At 41.4% G+C, this 10,098-nt stretch overlaps 1 protein-coding gene across 1 annotated transcript in view; it reads left to right on the top strand.

The window, feature by feature from the left end:
- The first annotated feature begins 4,030 nt into the window (after positions 1 to 4,030).
- The window catches only part of pde4dip (phosphodiesterase 4D interacting protein), a 151,206-nt gene continuing 145,138 nt past the window's right edge, over positions 4,031 to 10,098 (top strand). Inside the window, exon 1 of the mRNA XM_019882631.1 lies at positions 4,031 to 4,459. The gene's annotated coding sequence lies outside the window, so the exon portion shown is untranslated. The remainder of the gene's footprint in view (positions 4,460 to 10,098) is intronic.

Consider the following 10,098-nt stretch of genomic DNA (forward strand, 5'->3'; position numbering starts at 1 on the left):
TATATATATTTTTTATTTATTTATTTTTCCGGAATTTTCAGAAAAGTCCTCCACTTTCATCTCTGAATATATTGTAAAATATATGTATTGACAATGTATTAAAATATATTGCAGTTAATATATTGGAAAATATATTTTCCTTTCGTAAGGGAATGATTACCAGTAAGTCAATCTTTGCAGTGTGAGACTGGAAAAAATACTCTGATTTTGTGGTATGCTGTATTCATGATGCCATATGAGTACACTAAAAGTGTTAACATATTTTTATCCACTTATTTGATTGAATAAAGCTGTAGTACGCAGCTGCTGATGGAATGTTCATTGTTAATGCATGGTTTTCAAACTTTTACCCTTGAAATATTATACTTTGGACTATCAGAATTCATGATTAGGAATATCAGTTAAAAACAGAAAAATGGGTTCCCATGATGAACGTTTTTACGGAACCCAAAATTAGTTACCGTGGTTTCTCATTGGGTAATCCAACGGAACCGAAAAAAACGGTTTCTGTGAAATTCTGAAATCCTCAGGCCTGAAAATAATAATACTAAAAAATATTACAATACTGTATGACAATCCAAACAAAAGGCAAAGTGCCTCGGGCAGGTTCTGGACATCATCCATGACAATACTTCCCTTAACAATGATGACAGTGGATATTTGGTTGGAGGTGGAGCTGATGTGAAACAAGTTGCTTATCCTCACTGACAACAGTCAGCACCCCGACAGATACTTCTGCCCTGGTGTCATCAGTGTCACAATCTTGTGATTTTAAAAAATACAAAGCAAAAACATTATATTCCAACAGCAAATTGTTGTGAAATGTTAATTCAAATTTGTCACCATTTCAACTGTCCTGCGACACTGCCTTCCAGCCTTGTGCATGAAAGGAATACTCAGACGATTCTGAAGTTATCCCTTGCGATATCATTTTCATAGAAAGACAACAAGATCAATATATTTTTTATGTCCGTACGTCGAGCTTTGAACATCACAGCTTAGATCAGTGCAAGCAATGGCCCTGAAAAGAAGTCAGTGGCCCGGTAAAAGTGAACAACATATTCACTGCCATGATTTGTGTTGCGATGCTAACACCTAGAAGCCCACCACTGGACTATATCAATCTAGAAAACATTTAAGAATTTTTGCTGAAAGAAGAATTTGGAGTGCATGTTTTGGGGAATGTGGGAGGAAACCCAGAGAAAACCCATGCAGGCATGGGGAAGAATGTCCTCCGTCTTGTATTATTTTGTCATTTTATGTGAACTCTTCTTTTAATGGTGGCGTGGGCACCTGCAGCGGCTCCTCTTGTTGTGTGTTGTCTGTTTAAGAGGGAGGAAATTTAATCTGTGCTTTATGTTACACGTACAGCACATTTGACAATAAAGTTGTACTTGATACTTGACTCCAGTGCTCCAACGTGTTCACCAGTCGACCAACGTGCCACCCTTCCTAAAGCTATGACTTCAAAAAAGTATACACTGTACTGTACTGAAAAATATCAATGAAGTTATCTGTGATAAGTCAACGTGAACAAGAATATTACCACATCAGCGCCAACTTGAAAACGCCATGCAGCCCCTCCTCACTGTCTTGTACCTGCGTGCCTTGTTTCATCAGTCTGTTTACATTTATTTAGGTTTCTGCTCACTCTCATGATTCATTGTCCAGTGTCAGCCGTCATCTATGGTGGTGAGTCTCACCCTCATGTGTTTCTTTGTTCACTATTTTTGACCCCACTATCCTTTACATTTGTTTTAGTTTTTTTTGTAGTCACCTTTCACTCCTGCCTTGACAAGACTTGCCCCCTCCAACCTACGACACCAAACTTCCTCTGACAGAATGAACTGAGCAACCACAGATCCATTGGGAAGCACACAGCCTCTACCTGTAAGCGGTGACTCTGCTTGCCATTGCCATCAGCCTGCCAACCAAACCAGCCTTCAGCAACTCAGGCCTCATGCCCTTTCCTCTCTGGCCCTCACAACAGTGTCCTCCAGTCTTCCCTTGTGTTTTTTGATTCCAACTGTTAGGTGTCTTAAGGTTAGATTTCCTTGAACTATGAACCCTTTTTTGCAGCACTGATTTGAAATTGGAAATTTCAGATTCAGACCAACGCAGTGGTCTCATACGAGTCTGGGGTTTTTTTCCAGATATTCCTGATGTCTGCTTCTGTCGGACCTTTATTTGGATATTTTATCATACATTATGTATGTTTTTGGTTGGCAGGGTGGACTACTCGTGAGCACATCTGCCTCATGGTGCAGAGGTCATGGGTTCGAATCCAGGCTCCAGCCTTTTTCGTGGAGTTTGCATGTTCTGCTTCTGCGTGGGTTTTCTCCAGGTACTCCGATTTCCTCCCACGTTCCAAAAATATGCATGTTAGGTTAATTGAACACTTTAAATTGTCCCTCGATGTGATTGTAAGCGCGAATAGCTGTTTGTCTATATGTGCCCTGCGAATGGCTGGAAACCATTTCACGATATAGTCCGCCTAGTGCCCGAAGGCGGCTGGGATGGCCCACGACCCCTGTGAGGATCAGCGATTCAGATAATTGATGGATGGATGATATGTGTTTTTTGTTCATGTCAGGGTGTCCCATATTTGCCCATCATGCCATTGTCTCCATCTGGTCGCCACTCTGTCTTGTACCTCATTCTTTCCCCAGTCTGTCTCAATTCATTGTTCAATGTTGCACAGGATCTGTGCAACATTTACTTCTTTATTTATTTACGGTATTTATTTTTTAGATTCTCCAGTGCACCTCAACTTCTTTCTACATTGGGGCACCTTAGCTTTTTTTTGCCTCCACTCCACCATGACGAATCCAATAAACTTGACAAGAAGTCTGTTTTGTGAAATCAGTTACCACTATGCACATTTCCTGTTCTCCCTTTCATTATGTGTGCATCTCAAAGAATTATTTTTGTCTGATTGTCTTCTTCTCAACCTGAATGATCAAGAGCAAATGTGATCCTGACTACTGTTTAAAATGTGTTTCACAATTTAAAAACACACACACAAACCACAAATCAGTCATACCTATGTATGTACGCACGCACGCACACACACACACACACACACACACGCACACACACACACACACACACACACACGCACGCACACACACACACACACACACACACACACATCCCAAACCAAACAAACCACACACAGGCACCTATCGACAACACCTTATGAGATGAATATCCAGTGACAGATAGCAACTTTGAGATTCCAGCACTACAACGTGACTGTATGGGCTCTCACACTCACACTCACGCACACGCGCACACACACACACACACACACACACACACACACACACACACACACACACACACACACACACACACACACTCACTCACTCACACACGCTAATACACAAAATGTCTTAACATGGGGGATTCCTCCCAAACGACTGTTGTTGGTGCCTTTCATTGACTGTCGCTTTTACATCCCAAAAAAGTGAGACCATTTGTGGGCTGTGTAACCTAGGGGATACATAGTTGGGTTTCCACACCAACACTGACGCAAAAGCTGTCTTATCTCACCCAGATGAAGTCTGCTTGGATGAGCGGCACAACCTCCTCTAAGACAGCCACAACAGCAAAGTAGGAACAAGAAAGTTCTTCAAATCTGTCATCTCTATGACCTACGTGTGGAAATTTGTAATTTAAATTTGTACATTAGACTTTACTTTTTTCAGTCAGCAGTGTTTACTAAACAGCGAACTAGAGAATGGAATTCTGTTCCTGTTTTGCATTACCAGAAGGCTTTGTGTGGACTCGTACAGAGTTTTATGGCATGCAGAAACTTGCCACATACACCTTTAGAGGGGAAGAGGACCAATGACACACTCTAAAACACATATTTGTGCTCCACCTTACGTTCAGAAATTTAAGGTGAATGGTCCATTGACTGATTAGTGACTTTTTTACAAGCAATGGTAGGATGATATTTTTTACACACACACACACACACACACACACACACACACACACACACACACACACGCACACACACTTCGATAAACGTCTGGTCTGGAGCATGTAGAAACAGATCGCTCTTTCAAGTTGAACCAGGCAGCCTCTGTGTACCTTTGCTCCTCAGTGGTGTTTACCTCCTCCCAAGCCTCTGCGTTCTGCCACGTCAAAATGACAGTCTGGGTGCTTGGCTCACTCCTTTGGGAACCTCATTCTCCTTTGGCTCTGAAACATTTGAAACAGCTGTCTCAAACTTCCTTATAATTTATAATTCAGCTTTTTGTATCAGGTGTTTTGCCCAAGTTTCAGTCTTAAGTTGGAATCTACCATCTACGTCTTCAGATTTGCGGGGGCAGTCTGACAGAACCATGCTTCTCATAGTTTTGGACGCGCTCAAAGACAATCTTAAGTGTGGTTGTCAGCTTTTTATTTCTACCAGTGAAGGACAAAGGAGACCTTTGGAAACACGGAGGTACGTGATTTTTTTTCCTAATGATTCAGGGAATATTCGCTTTTCTCAGTGTTTTTTTAACCAGCGCACTTGCCAGTGCAATTGTGTGTGTCATTAAAGTAATGTAACTTTTTGAATGGTGATTACTCCATAATTGAATGAAGACATTAATGCTTTGCATCTTTATCTTACAGTGAAAATGTTTTTACCTTAATGCCAAATTATGTTCCTGTAAAGTAGCAATGAGATATTTCCCTAGTAGGACCCTCATCATTTTTTGAGTCAATTCAATATATAGATGTGTGCAATGGATACCAGCGTGCAGTGCGCAAGTGTACATTAACCTCCCCTTTCAGAGCCTTCAAAAGAGGGTGCTGGCCCAGCGTTTTAGCCCGGTGGTGAGTGCCTTCTACTTATGAGCCGGTGATGGGGTGGTGGGTGGGTTTGAAGCCTGAGTTGGTGTGGCATGGATAGCGCAGGAATGCCACCATTACAGTGGTGCCTTGTCCAAGATTTGGAGTTTAGTTTTCAGGGGTTTAGTGTAAGCGATGCCAGATTGCGCTGTTACTAAAACCTCACTCCAATCAACTTTCAAAAGTGGGTGCTGAAGCAGCTCGGGTTTTTAGCTCAGTTCTCAGAGCTCTAGACTCCCTGCTTGTGATGTGGTGGAGGCGCAGTTTTGAATCCCGAGTAGGAGTGTATTGAACGGCGCACGTCGCCATAGTTGTGGGCTACCTGCTGTGCTGTACTGCTTCAATTCACTTCAATGGAAATATCACAAAACAACTACGTATAGTGTTATTCACACCTTTAAATAAAAATCATATCATTAAGTGGTCCACATTTAATATGATCTGCATAATTCAGCTGGTAAATATTTTACAATTGTATATAATGTTCATAGAATAAAGAATGTGGAAATAAAAAAATATTCCCATTTACCTTTAACGGTGATATTCAGCAATGTGTCAAGTTTGGCTATGCCGAAACTTGGACAGGTAGGCTAATATTTACAATTTAACAGAAACATTACAATACCAGGTTTTGTTTTGGTTTCTACTGGCTGTATGCAGAAATTGTAATATTGTCATGAGATGCGTAATTTAAAATACAATATATATAAATATTTTAATATGTGCGATTAAAAAAACGGAGATTAATTAATTATGATCTGTAATTAATTGATCTAATTAATCTATATTTTAATTTAATCGAAAAAGTGCTGAGAAAACCCCTATTTTTATTTTTAATTCATTACATTATTGAGGCAGATCAAAAGACAAAAAAAAAAAGCGGCATTAAAGAGTCTTTCATTGTTTGTAAACAGACTTGAACAGATGCAGTCCTTGCCATACACTTGCTGCTGTAGTTGTTGTTGTTGTTGAGCATCGGAGGTTTTTCGGATTATTGACGACCGAGAGGTCGCGCGCCAACTTCCACTTCTCCCAGATGGTCAGAGCTCGTGTCGGGTCAGCAGTGAGGATGTCTCAGGGTGGAGGTTCGGCGGGGGAATGATGGATACGTGGGCAGTCATATATGACGTGCTCGGTTGTCTCCTCTCCGAGTCCGCATTTCCTACAGACTGTATCATCAGCCCGGTTTATCTTGGCAAGCCAATATTTCAGCTCCGGGTGATGACCACTGCGTAGCCGGTTCAAAGTCATGTTATTTTCGGGAGAGGTTCTATTCGGCTCTGCGATTCAGCTTCTCCCCTCGACATCTGTACATCTTTTTAAGTCGCTGGTGCAGGATCTGACCACCTTGTGTCACTCTCCGGATCGCCGCTTGGGCCGAATCGTAGAAGCAACCAATGCCAGTCTGGTCCTTCTTGGCTCCTTCTTTCGCTGTTTCATCAGCAAACTCGTTGCCGACGATTCCCAAGTGGCTGGGGCACCAAGTGAATGTTACCTGGCATCTCCTCGACCCGAGGTTGGCGATTTCACTTTCTTCTACGTTCTTTTGGGGGTTTGATGGACTGGCATGTTGAAGTCGAAGCAGCGCCGATTGGCTGTCACTGACTATTCGGACTTTTATTCGGCTGTAGTTGAGACTAGTCCCAAGTCCTACCTGCAACCTTTAGTTTCGACCACCAGGGTGAATATCACCGTTTTGTTTGTTTTTGTGAAGCTCCAAATAATTACAAAATAAAAATAACAATAGAACATCAGGTCTATAAAAAGTGCTTCAGTTAACATATCAAAAACAGTAAGATTTTTTTTTTCTGAGCAATACAAGTACTCACACTGAACTTGCTTCGGATAGTAAAAAATAAATAAGAGACCCTTAAATCACAGTGCTGTAAATTAGCACTTCAGAAATAACACTGTTCATCATGAGAAAATAAAGTGCTGAAATAAACATCAACCACTTCTGGTAGGCTACTGAGGACACAGCAACTATGCTGACTTCATACCTCGTACACGGAGTGTTCTCCTCGAGTTTAGTTTGGCGAAGAGCTTTGCTTTAGCTTGCTATATACTAATGCTTTCGGTGCTAACGTTAGCACTCGCGACTGGGTGCTTTGCATTAGTGTGGGCGGCTAAATTTGAGCTGCTTCGGTGGTCAGCAAACTCCTTCTTACAAATTAGGCACAACACTATACTTTTATCAATAGTGCCGTCAGGACGGTTTTGAAATTTTTATTTTCCATTCATTGTGCTGAGAAATCTCACATGCTCCTTCATTTTCACCGCTTCTCTCCTCACCGCTGCTTAATTAGCCCGCCCAACTCTAATCACCTTATTCTAAACAAGCCCAAACATAATGACAGCCAATCAATGTCCGCTTCTGGCTGTGACTGACAGTTGTTTCCCCACCCTCAACTACTCGAACACAGGAAGCCAACATATGAAAAGGGATATGATAAAAAGGCAACCCACCTACAGAAACAATAAAGTTAGAGATTAAAATTTCATTAACATGATTAAAAAAAACAATTAATTATTCGCAATTAAGGCGATCAATTGACACCTCTACATTTTAAATACACAGTTTCATTTAATATATCATTGCTGTTCTGTGAAAAACACAAATGTTCATTTTTGTCATTTAAAAAAATAAATAAATAATTTAAATTACGTGATTAGAGTGTCCACGTTTTGGACATCCCATTAAGGTAAACATTTTTAAAATGACAAAAATGGACATATGCGTTTTTCACAGGAAAGCAATGATATAAAAGATTATCACGACCGTGATCCCTCGCTATTTTGCGGTTCGTTTATCGCGGCTTCAGTGCAACGCGGATTTTTTAAAAAATATTCATAAAAAACAAACAAACAATAAAAAAAAAAAAAAACGAAAAAATTAAGTCCGCAAAAAGTCCGCAAACGGTCTGCGAGAAGCAGTGAAAGTCAGCAAAACAGCAGCGAGTCACATAGAGCATCATATACAGTACTACATGTTTAGGTTTACTGTATTTTGTTATTCATACACTAACCTAACCTTACTTATACATGTTTAAATCTGTTAGTATACAGCATTAAGTCATGTTAATTACAACAAAATTTACTTCTACATGCATGAATACCATTAAATTTGGCCTGATAACTATTTTTTATACTCATACACATGTACATGTACCTATGCGGGGGGTCGCTACTTCGCGGATTTTCGTTTATCGCGGGTGGTTCTGGTCCCCATTAACCGCGATAAACAAGGGATTACTGTACTCAAGCTGTTTCCATAAGACAAACCTAGCTCCCATTTAACAACAGTTAAGCATCCGTTATCGATACTACTTATTCCCATCTGACATCTGATCTATCTTGTCTGAACTCAAAAGGACTGCGCTTGTGAAACTCTGTCACATGCATGGCAGAGCGAATATGCAAATATTGTATATATACATATAAAAATTTCGACCATTTCGATCTATATTAATAGAAACACTCCATAATGGTAATAAATTAATTTACAGTTGATTGAGGTAAATAAGCAGTACTCTTCATCCATGCACATGGTAATGTGTCGAACAAGTAAGTTTTTTTTTTTTTATGAAACAAAATACGTCTGACATATCGGGCTTGACAACAAAACTAAGGTTAATGCATTAATGCAAAGATTTTGTCATAATTTAGCTCGTGGTTACTTATAGCTCTCCTGCAGGTTTGTGGTAATTTCGTGAGTTTTAAGGTATAATCTCCCGGTTGATACACTTTTACAATGACCAAGGTGCATGAAGCAGTCCTCTAAGAAATGACGATCACAGATCATAGAACAGCTGCTGAATAGTGTATCGGCAGGAAGGCAGGCGCCCCAGCTGAGGTTGCCGCTCATAGCACCTTGTTCACAGATATGCTTGTCGGGTGTTGTGCTATCTACTCAGAGAAAGTGGCTTTGTGTTTACGGAATCGAAAGAGCGAGGCGCCAGCCAGGGAGGGGAGGCTGCTCAGAGCGCTATTTCATCGGGCACGTATGTGCAGGCGACTGCACAAAGGTGGAAACATTTCAGAGCAGTGGAGCTAAAGCTGGGGAGGCTGGCGCCTCGGCCAAGGTAACGACTTAGTGAATTTCTCCATTGTGAGAAAAATAATGGTTTTCTTATCTTATTTTTTCTTTCTTAGTGCGCCTCTTTCCTGAATATGCTTGTCAGGCATCCCGTGTTTCTTCTGTAGGGGCGGTATGGGGTGTGGCTCCTCAAGAACCAATTGTTTTCTTGAATTGGGCAGAGCTGTTGCTTTGAAGTGTGGCCCGGTGTTTGACGAGTTAGCGTGTTGGCCTCACAGTGCAGGGTTCGAATCCGCTCCGGCCTTCCTGTGTAGAGTTTGCATGTCTGTGTGGGTTTTCTCCAGGTTCTCCGGTTTCATCCCACATTACAAAAACATGCGTGGCAGGTTCATGGAACACTCTAAATTTGCCCTAGGTGTGAGTGTGAGCACGGATGGTTGTTTGTCTATGTGTGCCCTGCGATTGGCTGGCAACCAGTTCAGGGTGTCCCCGCCTACTGCCTGAAGTAAGCTGGAATAGGCACCAGCATGCCCGGAGACCCTTGTGAGGATGAACAGATCAGAAAATGGACGCATGGATGGATGTTGCTTTGAGAGCAGATGTGCTTATCCATCCATTTTCAATACCGCTTATCCTGAACAGGGCCGAGGGGAGTTGCGAGAGCCTATCCCAGCTGACTTTTGGGATAAGGCAGACTACCCCTTGAACTGGTCACCAGTCAGGCGCAGGGCACATATAGAGGCAGACAACCATCCACACCCACAATCACACCATCACTGAGCGCGAACCGATCCCATGCACACCTGCACACAAGTCAGGTGAGTGTACTACTACACATTCAGTGACTTCCCAAATATGCTCACAAACTGGTTAATGGAGGAAAACACCACTTTGGGGAGGGGGGTTATTGGTGAAGAATTAGCATGTTAAAATGGCTAAAAGCTAAAATAAGTAAATGAATAAAAGTAAATTCAATAAAGTTGATTTTGCATGGGACAGACCCAACAGGCCCATAGGCTCCCAACCACTCTGAGTGATTCTCTGATTAATAAAAAAAATCATATATATATATATATATATATATATATATATATATTTTAATATGTTTGAAAAAATCCGCGATGCACAGCGATAAACGAACCGCGAAGTAGCGAGGGATCACTGTACACACACACACACACACACACACACACACGCACACGCACACCCAC

The sequence above is a fragment of the Hippocampus comes genome, unplaced genomic scaffold (assembly GCF_001891065.2).
Source record: "Hippocampus comes isolate QL1 unplaced genomic scaffold, H_comes_QL1_v1.1 scaffold384, whole genome shotgun sequence".
Lineage (NCBI taxonomy): Eukaryota > Metazoa > Chordata > Actinopteri > Syngnathiformes > Syngnathidae > Hippocampus > Hippocampus comes.